The 21974-nt window shown below is 48.3% G+C and overlaps 1 protein-coding gene and 1 long non-coding RNA gene across 7 annotated transcripts in view; one reads left to right on the top strand and one right to left on the bottom strand.

Annotated features, from left to right (window-relative positions):
* Positions 1 to 21974, bottom strand: part of PBX3 (PBX homeobox 3) — a 101977-nt gene that overhangs the window by 26375 nt on the left and 53628 nt on the right. The window lies entirely within an intron of this gene.
* LOC147649740 (uncharacterized) lies at positions 12510 to 20489 on the top strand. The gene is made up of 2 exons (XR_015278262.1): positions 12510 to 19310; positions 19436 to 20489. It is a non-coding gene; the product is annotated as an uncharacterized LOC147649740 (long non-coding RNA).

Raw genomic sequence — 21974 nt, 5'->3', positions numbered from 1 at the left:
CTGGCTTTATGGAGCTGTCTGCACAGCTCAAGAGGGATTAGGGAAGCCCTCAGGCACTCCTCAAGATGTGGCTTTGGGGGTGCTGGGTGCAGCCCCCACTGAATCACTGAACAGTTTGGGTTAGAAGGGACCTTCTTCAGATCATCCAGTTCCAGCCACCTCTAAAGGCAGGGACACCTTCCAGAAGACCTTCCAGTAGACCAGGTTCCTCCAGATCATGATCTCAGAGCCCTGAGACCTTGCAAATCCTCCAGGTAATGTGTCTCAGAAGCTGGGGCTGCCCAGTGAGCAGGACAGCAAGGCCAGCTCCCAGCAGCACTTCAGACACACGAGATCTCTGCTTTAGCATTGCACACATGCACCCTTATGTAAAAATATGATCAAAGTTTTATACTTGTAGAATTTCCTACCAATAAATCACATAAATGGATATCTACACCGGGTAATAAAACTGAACGGATTCTAAAACTGATTGGTAAAGTTGCTCATAAATTGTTGTTTTTAGCAAGCTGTAAACAAAAGCTGCATAAGCACCAAGTGAGTGTTAGGAGGAACTCTGCACACAGAGATGCCCCAGCTGCTGCCTTCAGGGAGAAAGCACCGGGTTTGGGCAACATTTGGAATATTTTGTTATTGCCCAGCATAAACATTCTATCTCCAGCTCTAGCTCTAGCTATCCTAGCACCAACAGCAGAGGGGGAAGCAGGAATAAATGCTGCAGCTTTCTGATTCCCCATGGTGCTCTCCTCCTTGCAGGGGATTACATGACCTGACATACCCACAGTTTGACTCCTGTGCTCTCTGTATTTTATTTAATTGCATTTCAACAAAAGAAGGAAAGCACATGTAAACCACACAAACCATGCACTGGAAGCAATACATACCTGACAGCAGCAGAAACTATGTGGGATTCCCAGCCCAGACACTCAGAAGAACACACTGTAAATTCCTACCTTTTTTGTTTCAGACTGACAGAGAAATGACTATTTTAGTCGCCTGTATGATGGTGAAACACACCAGCAAGGCCCCTGCTCAGCCTTGCAGATTGGATTACCTGCATAGAGGACCTGGAACCTGCTAGGAACAGCCCTTCCCTGAGCCAGTGTTTCAGGTGGCAGAGGCAGAGATGTCAGCTTTGATTTGAGCTAACAGAAAGGAATCTTTGGATGGAAAAGCTCCAGGACCTTTGAATTAAATGAAAGACCAGAACACTCCACAGAATGTCTGCAATAACAGTCTCTACAGAAAATTATGAGGAACTACATAAATCCACCCTCTTCCTCTTCACACAGGCTCATTAAAGCAGTACTGACTCTCTGGGCAGCTATAATTCTGCTGAGTGATACCCTGGAATCACCCTGTCAATACCCAGTGGTGTGCTGCCTCTCCAACTATCTGTGCCCCTAATATTCCTCTCTTTGATGGGATTTGCTGACCTTTAATCTGATGCTAGTTTACTCTCATCACTGAAGTGCAAGTCAGAGAGCAATAAAACGGCAACCTCACTGATTCAAAAGGGAGAGCTAAAGCGCCACTAACTGTGAATCTAACCTTTCGGAATGGCTCTGCCTTAAAAGGGGAAACATGAAGTGCAAGGCAGCTAAAACAAACAATATCTAATGCTGACTGCAAGATTTATTGCAGTCCTCTTTGCATGAGTATTGGATTGGAATTCCAGTGCTGTAAACTGAGGAAGAGGAGAGGGATAGCCTGTGCAGATGGAGCAGGGCACCCTTCCCCACGCCCAGGCAGCTCTGGCACTGCCAGCAGCACTGGCAGCGACGGGGACATGGCAGTGGAGATGCCCAAGCTGAGAGACCTGATTCTGAAAGGGCAAATAAGAGCCTGGGCAGCACAGAGAGGTGACAGGTGTGAACTGTGTCTGTGGTGCCAGGGGGATGCATGTGCAGCTGTGCATGGGCATCCTCTCCCAGGATGGCTGGCACTGGAGCAGCTGCAGGCGCTGTTGGGCTGCCCACACACAGCTCACACCCATGCCACTGCAAAGCACCCAGAGAGTCACTATGGCTTCAACCACAAGCCAGGGCCACAGGGAAATGGGACCTCGTTCTGCTGGAGAGGGCACAGGGACGGGTCCCTGGGCACAGGGGCAAAGGGCAGTGACCAGAGCGGAGGGCATGGGCAGCAGGTGATCCCTCTGTCTGCGTGGTACCCAAGCAGTCTCTGAGCAGGCACTGTCTGTGTACAAGGGAAATCAAGTGGAAATAAAGGTTCTCCAAACGCTGGTGGCTGCTGCACCGCCGGATCAGGGTGCCAGAGTGCGGCCGGGCACCACCACTGCCCCTCAGCAGGGCCTCCCCAGTGCCTGTGCCCAAGGCCTGCACACGGAGAGCGGGATGGTGCTTTGAGGAGAACAGCCAGGACACCCCAGTGCTGGCCCAGGCAGGGCAGGGCGTGCACAAAGCAAGCAAATAAGAGACGATTCTCACACGTTGTGTACACACAGATCAACACAAAACACATTGAAGTCACAGCATAAAGTAAAAGAGAAATTATTGCATAACAAATTTTTCCCTGGCTCTCTAGGGAAAATAAAGACTGACAGCTTTGGGTTTAACAGGTGTTGCTAGAAGATGAGCTACTTATTAATACTGCTAGGAAGGAAAAGGATGATAAAAACTATAATGTGATTAATTATTTATGTTTACGAGCACGATTTTTAAGAGTTACAGTCTGTCATGCAAATCGCTTGGTCTGGTTTGACTCGACACGTCGCAGCCCGGAACGTGCCTGAGGCTCTGCACAACACGTGGGGTGAGTACCAGGCACGGCCGGGCAGCAGAGCCCCAGGATGGCCATGCGCGGCCGGAGCGTGGCCAGAGCAGGCACAGGCTGAAGCAGGAGCTTCCCACCAGCACAGAGACTGGGAAAACTCCTGGTGCCATTCGCTTGCAAACCTGGTGGAGCACAGGTGTGAGCCCTGGTGGTCCCAGTGCTCCTCCTGCTCGGAGGTCACTGGTCACTGCGGGTGGCCGCTGGTCACTGCGGGTGGCCACTGGTCACTGCGGGTGGCCACTGGTCACTGTGGGTGGTTGCTGGTCACTGGGGGTGGCCACTGGTCACTGGGGGTGGCCACTGGTCACTGTGGGTGGTTGCTGGTCACTGTGGATGGTTGCTGGTCACTGTGGGTGGTCGCTGGTCACTGGAGGTGGCCGCTGGTCACTGGGGGTGGCTGCTCCCTCCAGCCTGGGCGGTGACCAAGGCCGGGCCACCGGGTCCTGCACCATAGAGCCATGGCACCAGCCTCGTCAAAGCAGCCGCAGATTTGCATAGAGCAATTACTGTTCACACACCCACCCCGCTCTTCTGAAAAGAAAATTGGACACGAACATTTGCAGGAACTCACAAAGACAGACTTTGTCAGACCTAACAGGGCTGATAAGGGGAGAGCTTTTACAAGGGACACCAAGAGATGCATCAGTTGAGTGTGAGGCTGAATACAAAACAGTATTAGTGTAAAAAAGAACAAAGAAAAGGCCTGCTCCGCGTAAGAACTGGTAATACATTAAAAATTTAAAACCTGGCACGACAAATCTGGATACTCCCTGTAGAAGACAACTGATATTAATGAACAGGCCTGTGCATTCATTGTCTGGGATCCCAGAGGAAAAAAATAATGCTGGTTACACTGAATTTTTTAAAGAGAAATTCTTCCCTGCACAAACAGCTTCTCCGCCAAATCACCAGCCTATTCTTGGCAGTTTTAGCCACCTACAAGTGGTCACCTGAAGATCCCAAATTTCTTCATGTACTTCCTTAGCATGAGACTCCATCAAAGCCTGGCTGCCCCACCAGCACTGATTTCCTCAGGAAGAAGTGCTCAGGCGTGGTGACAGCCCCAGGGAGAGCAGCACCCATAGCACAAAGAGGAGTTGAGTTTGGTTTCTGGATCATTCCACCTGGCAGCACTCAGGGAGGGTGAAGGGAAGGCAACGAGGGGCTCCCTGGGTTGCACAGAGCTCCCCCAGGTCCTAGACACGGACTCCTGGAGCACCCAGCTGGATTTGGCTTGGCATCACTTCCGCAGCCAGGGAGGAATAACCAAGAAGCTGGGAAATGCCAAGCATGGCAGATGCTTGTCCACTGATGGACACAGCACTGACACCCAGGCAGGGACTCGGAGCAGGAGAAGCACTCAGCACCTGCTCAGTTTGCACACAGAATGTGAAAGCCTCTGTGAGAAACCTCTACAAGCTCAAGGCAGCCACAAAGCCCGTCAGCTCCACAAACGTGTAGTGGAAAGTGGAAACACGAGCCACAGGGGCCAGACAGAGAGAGGAATATATTTGGTAAGGAGGAACTGGGCCAAGCAGCCCAGGAGCCAAACCCAAGGTTGCACAAAGGGGTTCAGCCCTCAGCCGAGCTACCCACGTTGCTCCCAGCTTCCCAAGAGCTGTCCCCGAGCTCAACCTCTCCGGTTCCCTCTCGCAGCTGCCGGGCTCCTCGCTGGCAGGCTCTGGGAGCGCAGTGCCAGGCCCGGGCCCGGTGCCGGTCGGTGTGGGGGCCGTGAGCCGGGGCCGGGGAGCCGGGGCCAGCGCCGCTCCCGCTGCCCTGGGCTGGCACGGCACCTCCTGCCTGGGCAGCCTCAGAGCCGTGTCACAGCCGCACACTCGAGCCAGCAGAGGCTCGCTGTCGCCGCTGTCGCCGCTGTCGCCGCTGTCGGAGCCGCTGCTCGGCTGGGAGCGCACCTGCCGGGGACGCGCTGCCAACAGCGGCCGCTTGCAGCAGGGTCACCCGTGCGACACACAATTATGCCGGGGTGAGCCGTGGCAGAGGGAACGCCTCAAGTTTTAAACTGTCATTAGAATACCGTGGCCTGGTTTTAACAATGCAGCAGCGCTTCTAATGATCTTTAAGGTAATTCGCTATTCAGACCCGGAGCAAAAGATGCAAATGTACCACTGAAAGCTCCTTATTAAATACCCACAGGCTACAGTTCTGTACAATAAGTGGTCCAGGTCTTTTTAGAACATCCTAATTAGATGAACATAGATGCAGAAAAATGCAAAACCAGGTCATGCAGCAAAAATGTTGGGGGGAATAAAAAAGCTGCCAAACAACCCCCCTCCAAGCCCCTCATTAAACACCCTCCCCCACCCCGCAGCCTTTATTAAACCCTCGCATGTGACAAAGAGGAGCCAAAGGCTCCCAGCCCACCATCGCCCCCAAAACAGAGGTGCCCGATATTGTTAAAGTTAAGTTTTCAGTTTATTGCCAGGGATATGTCTAAGTGATGATATAAATAATACTATGAATAATACATTAAGCAAAAATCCAATCTGAAATTAAATTCGCCTTGGGTTATCTCCCTTTTTCCTATATACATATGGAATTATTATGCACTAGGGAAAAAAAAAAAGAGCACATATCAAGGTAACACTTTTTCCCCCTTTGAAAGCAGCAAGAATTGCTGCCCCTAAATAGCTACTGCCTTGCACAGAGACATCAGGCAGAACTTCCCCTCTCCCTGGACTCAGGAGAGAAGCTGGGAGACAGGTTCAGGGCTGATGGGAAGGGTCTTTTGGCACAACTCAGCAGAGCTGGCATGGCTGCATGCACAGGAACCTGCAGCACCACTTGCAGGTGCCCTCAGAGCCTCCTGCCAGCCTCGCTGGGGCCATTTACCCTCAGTGCTGGGAGCTACGCTCACATTTATCTATCTTTATGTCTCCAGTTCAGCTCAGATGAGCACCAGACCTTTACTCACTGGCTTTTTAGCATCTAGCACTGATTTTGGTGTGATTTCCAAACATTCCCAGCATGGCCAGAATAGCAGAACAGGAATTATCCAGACTCATGTCTGGTGAATCCCCAAAACTTACTGGGATACAGACAAAGGAGAGGAGAGCTAAGTAGGAGCTGGGCCATGAGTTGTGCTGTGCACTGAAGTCTCTGCCCCAACTCTCCCAAAATTGCCGTGGGATTTCAGACAAACTACTTGCTCTCCTTGTGCCTCAGTTTCTTCAGAAGGTAAGACTGTGGTACTTAGGTCACACCACAAAGTCGTGAGGAGTCTTGACTAAAGAGCACTAGGACTGAAGACCTCAAAAACATTGATACCTATTTTCCACCAACCCCGAGGCACCAGTGCAGCCAGTCCACACACCCCGCACCAAAACCAGGCTGTGTCTTTTCCTAGCACAGTGCCTCTAGGCAATGGATATATACTGGGGATTTTCTGACTGAGCAGCTTGGTCCCTGAGGTGACCCTGTGTGGCACCAGGGATGTGCAGCCTCTGCCAGCTGCTGCTGGAGCTCTCCAAACTCCAGTGCACTAATGCAAATTATGGCGATTCACAGGTTGGTTTTGTCACGGGAACATCAGCTCAAAGGCAGTCAACAGGGACGAAAAAACTCATTTCCTAAGTTCTCCAGGAGTGAAAATTTGGTCAAGTGATTACAGAGTCTGGGAGATGCAGGAAGGGCATTGTGCTCTGCCCTTCCAAAGCACTACTGCCCAACCAAACACTGACAGCCCAGTCACGCAGGCAGGGGCATTTGCATTCATTCTGTTTCCATAGGTGTTTCCTTAACACTAAGTACAAGTGTTCAGTGCCAACACATCCCAGCTTTTCCTCCTCTTCCCCAGCTCTGCCCTACAGACAACTGGAGACTGGGGCAGAGGCTGTGCCCTCTGGCATGACAGCTCTGCCGGGAAATGGGCAGTGTCTTGGCTTTCCTCTTCCATCCCTGAGCTTCGCCTGCGAGCGATGCCGGGCAAGACGTGGTTAATGCACTAATTACCATAATTAAGAGTTGCCAATTTAATTATAGCTGAGAATATTAATGCTGTAACATTTGTTGGAGTGCAGAAAACAAACCTTTAATGCACAGACTTTGTTCGCAAACATCTAATGGAGCCCTCCTCCACTTCGCTTGGTGCTTCAGCGCTGACACAACAGTGATAGGTTCAGATTGAAGAACTTGTCAGCAATCAGGCAGGAGGAGGCTAATTAGCTGGCAGGTTAATGAGTGTGATGGCTCTTGACAGCATTTTGTTACAGCCTCTACTGTATTTAAACAATAAATGATTATTACTTAAACACCACAGAGATAGTCTTATTAGGAGAGCTAGACCATGTATTTATTTTCATAAAAATGAAATTAATTCTGTAGTATAAAGAATAAAATGTAAAATTTTGGCTGATTACATCTCACCTCTGAGTAACCTCCCGGGTATCTTGTCAGAGGAGGAGAACACAGGTTTAAATGCCCTTGTGCTCTCCAGGAGAAGGCATCCTGTGCCAGCTCCACAGGCTGGGAGCCCGGGTGGCAATGGACTGTGAGCCGCAGCAGGGCCATTCCCAGAGCTGTCACATTGCCAGCTCTGACCAAACACACAGAGCAGAGCCCTCCTCATGTCACCCCTGGGTGTGGGGGATGCCAGGGCTTTGCCATCCCCCCAGTCTTCAAGCCCACACCAGACTGAATTTTTCTTCCTTAGACAACTGGGATTTGGAAACAGGTGGTGAAGTAGAGGAATGGCTCTGTGGAGAGATTAACCCATTTCTCCGTCCAGTTAAGGGGGAAAGGGGACATTTTACAGCACTCCTGTCATCCATAAACATAATGAGAGCGAGAAGGAAGGTGTCTGCATCCAAAAAATCCAAAAGCACAGAAATATAGTGCCTTTCCTGAAGAAAAGACAGGTGGGAAGGAGCCCCTGGCTACAGTCTGAACTGTATTTACAGGACAGGCAATTGCAAATATGTGTCCAGAAAAACCTTATCTGAAGAGAATTAAATTGAATCTTTGGCTGTGTAATAATAAGGGAGGGTTATTTCAATTTAATATTTACTGTTCCCTAGGAATTTGTACATAAACATGGAAGAAACAAAAGGCCTCACCTGCTGAGACTAATACCATTTTCGAAATTATTTTTGCATACATGAAAATGATTTGTGCCCCTCAGTGCTGCTGCTGAACATGGGAATAAAACCAGAAAAGGCACTGATCTGAAATTCTGCCTCATCCCTAAGACCACAGCTTGCATGTTTAAGACTCAAAACACCACGGGCTTAGTGCCCAGCAGCAGCAGTGCATGGCCAGTGATCACCTGCACAGGTAAAGGCAGGTGTCCCAGGGCAGCCTCATGCCCACGGGATCCCAGTAGACAAGGACAGTGGCAGGAGCAGCAGCTCAGTGAGCCTCACCTCATTCCTGGGGATGAACTCAGCTCCAAGGAGTCTCCAGATCCTGAGCCACATCCTCGGTGCCCTGCAGCACCACTCGCCCCCTCAGGACCTCACCTGCGGGCTAGCTGCACCACACAGAGCCCCGGGGAAGCGTCAAGTCAAACCAATCCCAGACTGAACCTGCGTTCCCAAGCTGTGCCAAACACAGCTCTTTCCTCCCAGCCCTGCAGGGCTAAGGATCACGCTGCGCTATGAAACATGGATGGGTGTGTGAATATACAGAGCCCAGCAACAATACCAAACTTCCCTACAAAGCTCTTGAACACCTCAGCTCCAAACGGCTTATCCAAATTTTATTTTTTGACATTAAAATATTAATAGCATTTGATGGAGCAATTTTAACCCAATGCCATCCCGGGAAGAGCTGGCAGCTGGCAAAAATCACCAGGCTCTCTAGCTGTTTAAATGAGAATATTCTTCAGTCTGAAAAATTATTTATAGAGGGTTTTTTTACTACCCTTGTATACTGCAATGTTATTTCCTTTCCCACACACTAGCAAAGTCCATTTTCACAACTGCTATAAAGCGGCATGTTCACAGCTAGTAAAACAACTCAATAAATAGCCTCGCGAAGCTATAGCTGTCTCATATCCTTTCCTCAATAAAAACAGAGGTGAACTGCTTATTTTCAGCAGCACACTATAAGAAGACAGAAGCATTATGACTGCTCATACATTCTGACTATCATTTGCCACAAGCTATATCTGTCAGCATTAAATAAAGCTGCATTATAAATGTAAACAAAACACCCACATCTACCAAATGAGCTGTCCGCCATGGCTGCAGGCAGGAATTGAACCCGCTTATTGACTCAGCTTGCTCTTTTTATTTATTCTCCTACAAAGACATGCATTTACTTTACCCTACAAGCAGAGTGGGTTTAGGGGCGGTGACTTGTCTCCTGCACAAGCAGAAAAGGCAGGTTGGTGACAAATGCAGATCTTAATGGGAACACCATTAGGTGGGCAAACATTGAACTATTATTGAAAAACTGATTTATTTTAAAAGGTTATCCTAGACCAAAACACTACATCATAAATAATTTGCAGGATCAGTCAAGTGAATTTATACTTATGATTTTTTTTAAAAAGGTAATTCATTGCAATCAAATAATAATGCCAGTTGGAGAGGAATTACACTCAAATATCAACTGCTCAGAATTTACAGTCTGAAGAGGTTAAAAGGTGCTTGGCTCTACAGCAGCACAGAGCAGGCTGCTCCTTTGACAGAGGTTATACATCTCTCCAGACTAGAAAAAAACTTCTGTCCCTGTCAGACAAAATTCACCTTTGCACAAGCCCAGAGCGGGCACCGACAGCCCCCGTGCCAGCACAAGGGGACACCCAGCTGTGCCCCCGGTGGGCACACTCCTCTCCAGCCCCTCCAGCCCGAGGAAACCCTCCCGGGCTGGGGCACGGGGCATCTGCCGCAGGACAGCGGGACCAGGACACGGCGGAGCCGCCGGTGCACTCAGAACTCTGTGAGGTAACACGAGTGCTGCCAAAATACTGCATGTTCCCCAATTAATAATTGCAATCAATTATTTATATAGATAGTCACATTTCTACAACGAAGGGAGAATAATTATAAATAATGCATTGGCTAGGAGGGAACAGAGGCTTTTTTACTATTTGCTGTAGAAGAATGAGCTTTTGCCAGTACTGTAAACAAATACTGTGGGGCCATTTCTGAAGTGGGACTAAAAAGTGTATTAAATTCTGAGTAGACCTCATACTAGTGGAGACATCACTTCCATGTCATTCAGGTAGCCATTAAAGGAATTCCCACATTGTTCCTACAATCTGACACTTCTCTCTCAGACCTAAGAAAAAGCTGTGCTTGGAGACAGCTTCTCCTCTGTCAGGTGGTACCGTCAGAACTGCAAAGATAATTTTCCTTGGAAAACTCCCCACAACTCCAAAATTATCTTTATTCTTTGTAACTGGGACTAGCTGTCTTGCAGGAGGTGCTCAGATGCCCAGTGTCACCAGGTGCCCTGCCCAAGCACCCTGGACCTTCCTTCCTCTCCCACCACACCTCAGCCCCATCCCACACTGCTGGGTGCTGAGCCCTCCCAGAGATGGGAGTTGTGTCCAGCAGAGCCAAACCCTGATGAGGCTTCTGGCATGCAAAGACTGTGACCAGAGCAGGACCACTAGCACTGCTGGTTTGGCTCCATGTAAAGCAGGTTTTGAACCTGGGTTTCTCGAGGTTCACAGCTGTGATGTGGTACTGTTCATGTGACATTGCTCTTCAATGTGATATTGCTCTTCCCCTTCTCTCCAGAACATGGCAGGGAAATCCAAAGGTGACATCAAAAGAAGGGAGAGTGAAAGTCCAAGTTAAGCAATTGGATGAAGCTGGCACAAGCCCCCTCATGAATGGACAGGAACAAGTGTTCCTCTGTTTCACGTCATCCATACTTCCAGAGGTAGATATCAAATATTCCTGCTTTTCCGTTTTAAGATAAGCTTGCTAACAAGAAGTCATCAGGCAGCTCAGAGTGGCTGTCCATTGGGTTGCTGTAGAGTGTTTATTATGTTTACAGAGAAAAAGAAAATCATTGTAAGGAATAGCAGAGAGTAATTAATGTATTGTAGTGTGGAATTTCCACTTCCTACCTCCATTTAAATCAAATCAAGTTTGGCAGTGCCAGAGTAAATCAAGTGGCAGCCACCAGGGAGAGGGGATCGGCAGAGGCATTAGAGCCAGATCCAGACCCGTGCCTCACCCAAGCTCCCACTATTATTACTTGTGCAAAGCAAATATTCAGCCTCCAACCCTAAATCATTTCAATTCCTATTTCCAAGTATAATTTAATCTTTTTCAGCGACACTTGATGCTTACTTCATCACAGCATAATGACAGATTAAAAAGTTGTTGAATTAAATATTAAAGAGGACTTCAGGCAGTTCTGCATTTTTAAGGAATAACACAGATTGGAGATGAAATGAGAAGCCCAAATGCATATTTTATTCCAAAAGGAAAGAATACATATATTTTTCCTCCAGGCCACCTACTTTGTAATAAAACATAGGGCAGGTTTTTATTTAGTGGATAAAAGCATGATATAGTATTATAGGATTCGTATCACTGTAAACTGGTACCATGCCATGGTGTCAAAGCCAATGACACCGTGAGATCAAACACAGCCCTTTGTTAAATATCTACATGTATCTGTGCTGCTTGGCTGTACTGGATGTAACTCCATATAGCCATTCACAATATTTTCATTAGACTACCTAAGTACAATTCATTGACTCTCAGATGTGAAAGTTTATCTTGAGATGACACTTCCTGCGTGACATCAAAGCACAGAATACAAAACATAATTTAAACTATTATTGAAATATAAATCATTCCGAGGAAAATTTTGTCAGCATATGAATAAAAATAGTCACTTATTTAAACTGTAGTTTAAAGTGTCTGGAAGCCTTGAAGATAAACAGAGATGACAACAAATTTTGAACTTTAAAAGAAACCTCCACATTTCGATAAAAATTGCCCCAAACTATTGTATCACAGTATAATATTGGAAGATTAATCTTTCGTATAAAAGGATCAAGGCGCTCATCTTTAATTTTTTACCTATTTCTTTTCATCTAGAAAGATGGTCATCTCTGTATGGGTCACACATTTTGGCTTCACTCTACAACAAGCACAGAAAGGCAGAAGAAAGATCTGGAGAGGTTTTTGATGGCTGTGAGCATAGTGAGATCAAAGTGGCACTGGGATTCTCATGAAACCCTCAGCTTGTTTACTCAGTGCCATGTCCAGTAGATATTTTCACACGTATGCAGTTTCCCATCCCGGATTTGTGGTGTTAACCAAAGGAGTCTGACATCTCAGGGTGGGTCTGGGCTGGCGATGGGAGACCCCCGGTGCCGCCCACCCGCGGGCACGGCCGCTCTGGGCAAGGGAGAGGGAAAAACAAAGTGACCATTTCCAACCATTTCTCCTGGCACCACGAGGAGCGACCTCGCTACAGAACTAAAGCCTTGGATGCTGGAAACAGACAAAATACCACTGTCAATAAACAAATTAAAAGATCCCTGCTCTTCCCTGGCAGAGCCTGGCCCTGCAGTCCCACAGAGGCCGCTCAGCCGAGCGCTCCGCACCCCAGCAGGCAGCCCCTGGCACCCACCTCACCGAGAGCCCCGGGCTCGGCAGGGCCTGGCCCCGGGCTCGGTGGTGGCCCCGGGCTCGGTGGTGGCCCCAGGCTCGGTGGTGGCCCAGGCTCGGCAGGGCTGTCCCTGTCGGGGCCGGGGGCTCGGGGGCAGCAGCCACCGCCCTGTGAGGGCACCGGGGGGGGCGGGCAGGGCCTGGCCGCAGCCTCCCCGCCGAGCAGGGCCTCAGCGGCCCCGAGGCGCCGTGAGCTTCGCGATTAGAGGGATATTATTAATTATTACTGCCGTTATTAATACCGGAGGGATCGTGGCTGTGTCTTTGTGAGCGCACCCACTCTGCCGGGGAGTCATTAAGCCGCAGAACAATACGGCGGCGAGCGACAAGAGCAAAGCCATTGTTCCCTGCCAGCCTCGCGGCCTGCGCCCATGTAAATGAACTTAATGCTCTTCATTCAGGCGCACTCGGAGGGTTCTCATTTACTGCCTCTCTCTCTGTGACAGCATTTTCTCACCAGCCCTGACTGCATAATTAATGCAAATGCAGCCTTAGTGTCATGAGCCGGGCTCCTTTGGTTTACTTTGGTACGACACTTACAGAGGAATATTAACTAGAGAAAGCAGCATCACAACAGGGGTGGAAAATCAGCCTGTCAGGGACTCATTCCAAATGCCACGGAAAGGAGAGCGCCTTCAAGATTGTTTCATCAAGGTGATTGAGAACAAAAACTACTGAGGAAAATTCGAGCTTACATTTATGAGCTTCTCCACATACATTATTTATATCATCTGAACCTATAGGAACGTTATTTCCAAGCACATATTCATACAAAGGCGCAGTTTGGGCCGAGAACTGGAATTACATGTGCACACACGAGGCCGTGCTGGTGCCAGGTAAGGGCCAGCACGCCCGGGCAGCTCCGTGCGTGTCCCCGCGCTCCGAAGGCCACAGCACAAGGATTTATCCCTGCACAGCTCCACACATGCTCGCTCCTCAAAAAGGTCACTGAGCCGCCTACTCGATATAGCCTTTGCAGGGATAATCCTGCATTTTAATCCCGCCTGTTCCAATCAAAATTGGCTCTGTTGGGTTTTTTCTTTCCCAGTAAACCAGACAACAGTTCTGCACTAAATACACGCGAATTTAAAGCAGGAGGGCAGGATCCTGCCCTATTCTCAGCACTTTGTACCCAGCCTTGCAAGCAGAACATGCCTTTTTTCCACAACAGCCACACTGGAAATGTTTATTCAGATTAATCCTGCCTGTATCTCACTACCAGACAGAGCTCTGCCTTGTATTTTTGATCTGGAACAAAAGGAAATTCACAAGCAGTATATGTTTATTTGCTTTGCTGCTTATTCTTTAGCTACACTGAAAGTCTGTAGTTACACTGACATACACACCTCTTGGTATGTTTCTTTCTGGAATTTGAGGATTTCTGCATTATCTTTCATTATTGCTTTCTGTTCCCAGGCACACCAGCACTATTCAGACCTTCTGAGAATGCTGCTGCCCTTTACCCAGCTGCTAATACCACAGTTCACGAAAATACCCATCAGACTCTTGCCTCCTTCTCCCCACATCATGTTAGTTCAAAAAGCACAAAAATTTTAGCAGGAATAAATATAGACCCTGGTTATCGGCTCTCCCAGAGTGTTGGAGACTCTGGGTCACCTTTTTGATATGTCTGTAAAGGCTGAAACCTTGAAGTCTTTTTTGTCTAGAAAGTGGAGATTTCCTGGCCATCCCCAAAACCTGTAACTTTCACAAAACAAGAATCAAAATAGTGAAATCTGTTATTTAATGCTGAAAGCTGATGACACCTGTCTGCTGAATCTGAGCAAGCTGGTTCTCCACTTGTTTACTTCCCAGTGAACACAACTTGTGTGCCGGGGGACACACAAGTGCTCTATGGGCAGCTCCAGCCGAGGTGTCCTGTCTCCCACGTGCGTTTGGACTTGATGTGGCACAACCACAGTCCCTTTGTCGGGGATTTGTGCCCAGAATGAGTGCAGCCACCCCACAGGGACCCTGCAAGTGAGATCTGTGAGAGGAAGCTCCGGGCTGCAGGCGCTGCTGTCGCGGAGGAGGTGAGCCTGGTGACGGCGGCGCTGGGTGCGGGCTGCAAGTGTCACCCACCTCGCTCCGCAGGAGGACACGGCTGATGACAAGAAGAGCTCAAGTGCAAAGGTCCCCTTCGTGCTGGCTGTCCTGTTTGCAATCCCTCCCAGCCTAAGGTGTTCTGCACAGCCAGGCCCACAACTTCTCCTTGCTTTGCTGTCAGGAAAGCAGCTCCAGCAGCAGCTATGCCGTGCGTGCCGGAGTCCTGCCCCTGCCCCAAGCAGGAGCAGCATCCTCCTGCCCCAGGGTCTGGGTGGGCCACGGACAGCCTGACACCTCCCTGCCACCCGAGGCCCTCACCGGTTTAACTGAATATACAATAACTGAAAAGAATACCTTTATCCCTCTAATATCCCCCAGTACTGAACGGATCAAACGAACATGCCAGTCAAACGGTTTATTTTAGACAGGAAACAGCTCTGCAGACCATTATTACAAATTAAAGGTATTATATTGAAGTCATTTTTAATCCCTTATAAATGAATAACCCTTCTACCAACATTAAATCATTTTCTTCTGCACAAGTAACATTTCCTTTCGGCAGCACAGGATCTATTCCCCTGCAGACCGGGAGCTATCCTTCCGTCAGAGCCGGCGGCGGCTGATTACACCGCACCAGGACTCATAAAATTCCCACAGAACTGGCACTTGAGTCTTCCCAGGGCAGCACTGCCTTCTCTCATCCATAAGCAATAATGCCACTTTATTCTCTGTAATCAGCACGCAGATGATTATTTAGATGCAGCCTCATAATCCTCCTCGCAGCAACTACGGAAGATCTGGATCTGAAATCTGCAGCCAAGGAATTCCCCCTCCTGCAAGCAGGGACGTGGGAGCTGAGCCCCATTCCGCAGCACGGGGACGTGCACTGGGCTGATTTATGTTTGGCAGCCGGACAGAAAGTGGAACAGGAGTCTGGGAAAGGAGCGAGTTCAGACAACTTGGAGCAGGAACCGCGCAACGTCCATTTCGGCACAGCTCTAATAGGGCATCAATATTGTCATTTAAACTTAGGATCAGTACACAAATGTGCTATAAATGGGAAAATCCCTTGTGATACTGGTGTGAAACACGCAGCTCATTGATTTTGTTCTTGATGGTCGGCTATTAAAGCGGCGAACACGCTGACCTTGTGTGCACAGGCAGACAGTGTGCATGCAACATAAAGTTGAAAAACAGCTTTAAAATGACTGTTTAAAACTGCAGACTGCAAACCTTCAAATACAGACAGGCATTCCATAGTTTATTTTAAATTGGCAACCGCAATTTAACAAGCTATTCCAACAAAGGATTAGCATAGCATGTGCTTTTCCTTAGCCATCAATTATGACATGGGGAATGCAGGGCACAACTTCAGTGTCAGATTACAATGTGCTGCACAAACCCACTCACAGCTCTTTGCTCGGCAATTCCCACCTCGAAGGAGCCAGGCCACAACACTTCCCCAGCATCATCCAGCACCTCCACGGACCTGCAGATTACAAGCCCTTGGGTGCTTCTCTGCCACATTTCTACCATTTAAACGAAGAAAAACACACTGGTATAAATTTCTACGCTCTCATTTCAAATAAAACCCCAAGTACATCTCTTCATTGTAGATTCCATTAGATAAACATTTTTATTTTTAAAAAATTGATTAAATATTGAATATTTCCATAGGATGAAAACAGCAATTTCCACTTAGCACGATTACAGTTTCAGATGCTTGACCTGTTATTAAAATTAACAGTTTTATCAATCTCAAATATGGGATGATTGCACGAAGATACTGAGGTGCAAAATGCACATGCTTAAGAAGATGTGTATATAATTTAGCATGATTTAAAATCTTCACACAGATTTGTCATACTTACAAATGTCTACCTTATGAAATGAAAAAATAAGAATTATACATATTTTAAATAAGAAAGTTTTTATTATCCGCATCACATGGATGCAGAGTGGATTTCATGCAAAGAAGGAGGGAGCCCCTGTTTTAGCTATTTTTCCTGTCCTGCTGTCCTTTCTCCTGCATTTGCCTAAAGGCTCTCAGTAAATTACACTCCAAGTAAATGACTGTAATTTACCCGTTGAATTCCCTTGTTCAGGAAAAGCACACACCACACATTCCAGCATTTCCACAGCTCAAATTTACCATTCTCGGTGTCAAGAACAATCCACGAGCAGTAATTTGAAACTGTTTGAGCCTTCAAATAAGGGAAATTAGAAATGTTTTGAGAGCTAAGATTTTCGGTGAGGAGATAAAATCTGATAAAATCTGTAACAGTTCAATTCCTTCTCCTTTCTGTTTATGAGCAGGGCATTTACTGCTCTGCTCAGCACCCTCGCCCTGCCCCGCGCCGATCCTGCCCAGGAACGAGACTGGTAATAAACGGGAAGTGTTCTTAATGAGGGAAAAAATTTTAAAGGCCTAACAGCAAAAATAAATGCAGAGGAACGACCTTCCAGCAGAGCCGAGCATCAGCACAGCGCCGAGCCCTGATCCACCCGCGGCCAAACTCCCTCAACTCCGCCAGGAATTCCCCCCAAATTCCTGACTAGGCTTAAATTCAGCCATTTGTTATCCGACGGCTCAACCCTGACAACAGAGCTGAGGCTGTACAGCTGGGCAAATCTCAAAATTAAAATATTCTATAAAACAGGATTTTAATTAACGTCTAGAGCGATTAAAGCAGAGAAATCCATACATGCTGGTGATGAATTATCCCACGCGGCTGTGGGGAATGTTCTGGGCCCGGTGACGGATACGCTGCCTGGGCAGACACAGACACCTCCCCACGCTGCTCTCACGCTCCGTAACCGCAACCGCCTATTTCACTCTGTCTAAAGGCAGGTTTTCGTATGGTAAAACTGTTATAAATCCTCATTATCCTAAATAAAATTACAGCACTTTAAACATTTCCAGGGAGAACATTCTCTCTTCTAAACAACTACCTTAGCGAGTAATAGGAAGCAATATGGTTGCACTTGTGTCACAGTTGGAAGTCTTTTTAAACTGTCGCCCTGCTAGCAAACCAATTCTACATATTAAAATGAATGGATTGCTTATTTCAAGGGGAAAAATCATTTATAAAATCAAGACCATTATTAAGATACTGTGACTTATTTCCACTCCAGAGTGCACAAGAAACAGATAAATGCAGCAACCTATGCAGCCTGAAATGTCTTTTTTTTGATGCCACAATTTTCTTTTTCAAATGAGTCATCCATGCGTACAAGTAAATTAAAAATTGATCTAGATTCCACATGCAAGGAGCTGAAGTTTTACATGTTTCCATATTACAAACAAGTACAGAGCTTGCAAACATCTGGCTCCAGGCTTTTATTTCTGAAACAGGAGAGATCTCCCTGCTGCCTGCTGCCCCCCGCACGATGCTGGCAGTGCTAGAGGTGAACAGGCAGGATTTTGGCTGGGTGCTGAAGCCACACCTGACTCTGCAGTAGGTCACTTTAATTTCTAGGGGCGAACTGCCTGACCTCCTCGGGAGTTGTCATCTAACTCCAGAATAGCACCCTGTTCTGGCCATATAGCCTATTTATTCAGGACCCTTTAACAGATTAGTTGTTTGGATTAAATCTAATCAGAGGTTCAGTTAACACCCCACAGCAGGTTTGGGAGCGTTCACCTTGTAGTCACTGAGTAAATTATAGGATCCCTATAATTTGATGAGAACATGTGGGCATTTTTCCACAAGCTCATAAATTACTGATTGCTTTTTGTAGGTTCCATTGATACTAATGTGTGCTTCCCTCCACGGCTCTGCCCCAGATTGTTGCTGGCACAAACATCGCCACTTGGAAACCCAGTAAATTACGGAAACATGTTTAATCATGAGGTTGAAAAACTTCGCACATTAATGATGGGGAAGGCTGCAGTTCTTGAGCTGCAAACAGCCTCGCTGTGGGTTGCCCAGGGCAAAAGGCTTCCAGCACAGATCCACTTTCCAGTACAACGGCGTGGCTGGGATTAGCACAGGGGATCCCTCAGATGGGCTTTTCCCCTGTGAACTCTTACCCACCAGCATTTCCATTTTTGTCCTGCTTGGTCCCACTCCCCAAACCAGCCAGCAGCCTCTGCACACGATGCACCTCGTGCAAACCTCATTTTAATAGAAAAGGCAGCTAATAATAAAGCAATTAGCTGCTCAACTAAGAAACTGCCAGTTTTTCTGTTGTCTTTTTTTTTAATCATTGAAAATTTCTCTGTTAATTTCCAGCCATTTGTAGAATCCGTTTCCATAATTGCAAACCTGGATGGATTGTTTCTAGAAGTTGAACCATGGCTGATGCCAGCAGAACCTACGAACACATAAAAGCTTCAGTTTCTAATGTCACCATCAAGCCAAAAACAATTACACCCGTTTGAATTATGGCAACCAATAAACTTAGATAATCACCATATGCAACATAACATTTTGGCACTTGAACTAAAAACTCTTGTAGACAACTATAGATTGCTGCTAATGTTGAGCATTCTTGTCCTACCCAAGGCTGCCAATAGAAATGCCAAAGCTGCTGAATGCTGCTCATCCTCGTAATGTTGTCAGTGAATGGCACATTCACACAGCCCCCAATCCTCTCTTCCCAGGCATGGTCTTCTCCAGCTGCAGCTTAATTTCCTGTGACTTGCCTAATTACTGTAATTAAGGATTAATTGCCATTAATTATTCACACATAAGCTCATCGCAAATCATGGGGTAAATGTCTTATGAAAGCTGCCATACAAGCCATGTATAAACACACTGGGATGCTCCAGGCAGGAGAATCTATCACTCAGCCCTGAAGCAAATCTCTGTGCTTCTCTTACAAAAACAGCTATAACTCTCCGAAACTCGACAGTCTTCCCAGGTAAGCATTAGGTTACAGAGCATGTTTTCCTGTGGAAGCCACAACGGTTTTATTAGTACTATAAATGCTGTTTTATCTTTCCAACTGCTATTTTTATGTTTCCATTTTTATTCTACGGTGCTCAGTTTAGGACAAGCATTTGCTGGGAGGAGGAACGTTGGGCACTGCGCTCCCGCACCCCGCACGGCTCTGCAGCGGTGCCAGGTGACAGAGCCGCGTGCCAAGGACAGCCAGGCCTGCCATGGGAAGCCCCGGCACTCCCACACTCCCAGCCACCTTTGCCAGCATTTGCACACTGGGAGTACTCAGCACTAAATGCCCTCTGAGAGAGCAGAACGTCCTGCCAGGCAGGGCCAGGAAAATCCCAAAGCCCAGAAAAGGTGCTGGACCTGATGGAAACAAACTGGGAGCGGCAATGGAATGAGCCCAGCGTTACCTGGCTGCCCCGGGAGCTCTTCTGCTTTACTGTAACTCTGCCATCCACGTTCAAAGCAACCTAAAGGGTGAGGCAGGTTTCTTTGTAAGTGCAGCACGATAACACGGGATGTCAGCAGCGTGGGTATGAGGTGCTGGCTGACCTCACATGGCAACCAGGGGGACACCAAAGCCAGGCCCCCCTTCCCAAAGCTGTGCATTACTGCCAACCTCCCAGTTCCTTCACTGCCAGGTTTGGAACTAGGGGTTTGATTTAACAGAACGAACTGCAGTGCTGGGGTGTGCTGCACCAGGAGTCAAGGAGATCCTACATCAACGCTTGTGTTACCACTGAAACACTGCCCTAGGAAATTTAAGTGTACGCAGGCAGAATGTTGCTCTAATTGTTATGTTAGTACCTTCTGCAGCAAATTAATGCATGAAACATTTTCATTTCGGTACATAAGTTTGTGTGTCTGAGTTAAACATTTATGTTAATGGACCTTCTGGCAGATCTGTAATGTTTCAAATACTCTTGTAGAACAGCTTTTTCTAAATACATCATTTAGCAGTTTTTTCCCCATTTTCTACCTGATCTGGGGGCATGCAGGAAGAGAAACTATTTCACAGTTTTAAAAACCTCCTGCTTGAGTAACTACAAACTCAGCTGCATTCAGGCAAGGTAGCAATTATGCCTGCACTGCCAACAGCGATGTAGGATTGTATTAAAAAAAAATTAAATAAAAAACACACTAATAGCCAGCATATGCTGCAATCATAACACCCTGCATCAGCACACTGTGCTCCCCAGCCACCACCCTGCCAGCACCCATCCCTCACCCCACGGGCCATGCAGCCCTGAGCACTCCACAGGGCTGTGGCCAGGGCGCGGTGCCCAGGTGCCCGCCCGTGCTGGCAGAACCTGCCCGGGGCTGCCCTCTCCCCCAGCGTGGCACCACTGCCCTGGAAACCCTCCGCTGATCTCTATCCTGTGACTCTGACAGGAGGGCATGCACACGGTGTTGGGATGGCTGCCAGGATCCTGGAGCGTGCCAGGACGCAGCGCTACGGGGCATGGAGCGGGGAAGGTGCCCTCTGACACTGCAGGTGCCCATCAGGCTGGACATGATGGGCACTTTTGTTTGGTGGGGACATGTGCTAGGACATGGCTTGGGAGAGGTGAGGGCTGCCCCAGACCCTCCCCCAGCCCATGCCAAGGCCTCTCAAATGTACAAGTGGGCCTCGGCCCATCCCAGTGCCCGGGGCTGCCTGTGGCCCTTGTCCCACATGTCTGCTCATTGCCAGTGCCTCCTAAATTGGTATTTCCCTTTCTCTAGTCACCTTGTTACTCAGGCATCTGCCAAGCTCTGCCATGTCCCACTCCATTTATGGCCTACCAGCTCCTATGACCTGGGTAATTAGGATTTATGTGTTAATTGGAGTAAATACAAAGATGGGAGTCATGGCCATAAATTCCCAAGCGCTGTTGAGGAAGATCCTTAGCAGAGCAGTGCTGAGCCCAGCATGGCTGTGCACAAGGAGGAGTGGGCAGGAGAGTGTCCCTGCAGCCAGTCTGCCCCAGCCTGGGGCAGTACCCTGACCCCAATTCCCATGTTTCTGGGCCACATGGATGGCAAAGGCTTTCTTGGGAAGCAGGCACGCAGTGCCAAGCAGAAGTACAAAGCAGAGCCTGCTTGTGTAGGAGCTGATGTTCCTGAAAATACCTGGAGTAAGCTCAGGTTTTACAGCCACAGCAGCCACAGGCTGGGCCCAGGGAAGGGGCACATGAGGAAAGGTCACTGCCAAATCCTGAGCGCTGGTCTGCACGTGGGGGTGAGGCATCCCTGACCCTGCTGCCTGCCCAGCTCCATGAGGTCTGGGAGCTGGGAGCTGGCTGAGAGCTGGGAGCTGTGGTCTGAGAGGTGTGGTCTGAGAGCTGGGGTCTGAATGGGGTCTGAATGGGGTCTGGGAGCTGGGAGCTGGGGTCTGAATGGGAGCTGGGAGCTGTGGTCTGAGAGCTGGGGTCTGAATGGGAGCTGGGAGCTGGGAGCTGGGAGCTGGGAGCTGGCTGCTGCTCCAGCGGGAAGGGACCCGCGAGCTGCCCAACCTGGCACACACGGAGTCATCCAACAGCTGCTGCACTGAGGGCAGCCAGACCTGCGGCGTGAAACCTCCCCCAGCTCCCAGCCCACTGTCCCTCTGAAAACAGTACCTGCAAAAACTGCAACTGCTCTGACAGAAGCACCATTA

Source organism: Cyanistes caeruleus, chromosome 20 (assembly GCF_971803275.1).
Source record: "Cyanistes caeruleus chromosome 20, bCyaCae1.hap1.1, whole genome shotgun sequence".
Classification (NCBI taxonomy): domain Eukaryota; kingdom Metazoa; phylum Chordata; class Aves; order Passeriformes; family Paridae; genus Cyanistes; species Cyanistes caeruleus.
Note: the sequence above shows the minus strand (reverse complement) of the source record. Positions and strands in the feature narration are given on the sequence as shown.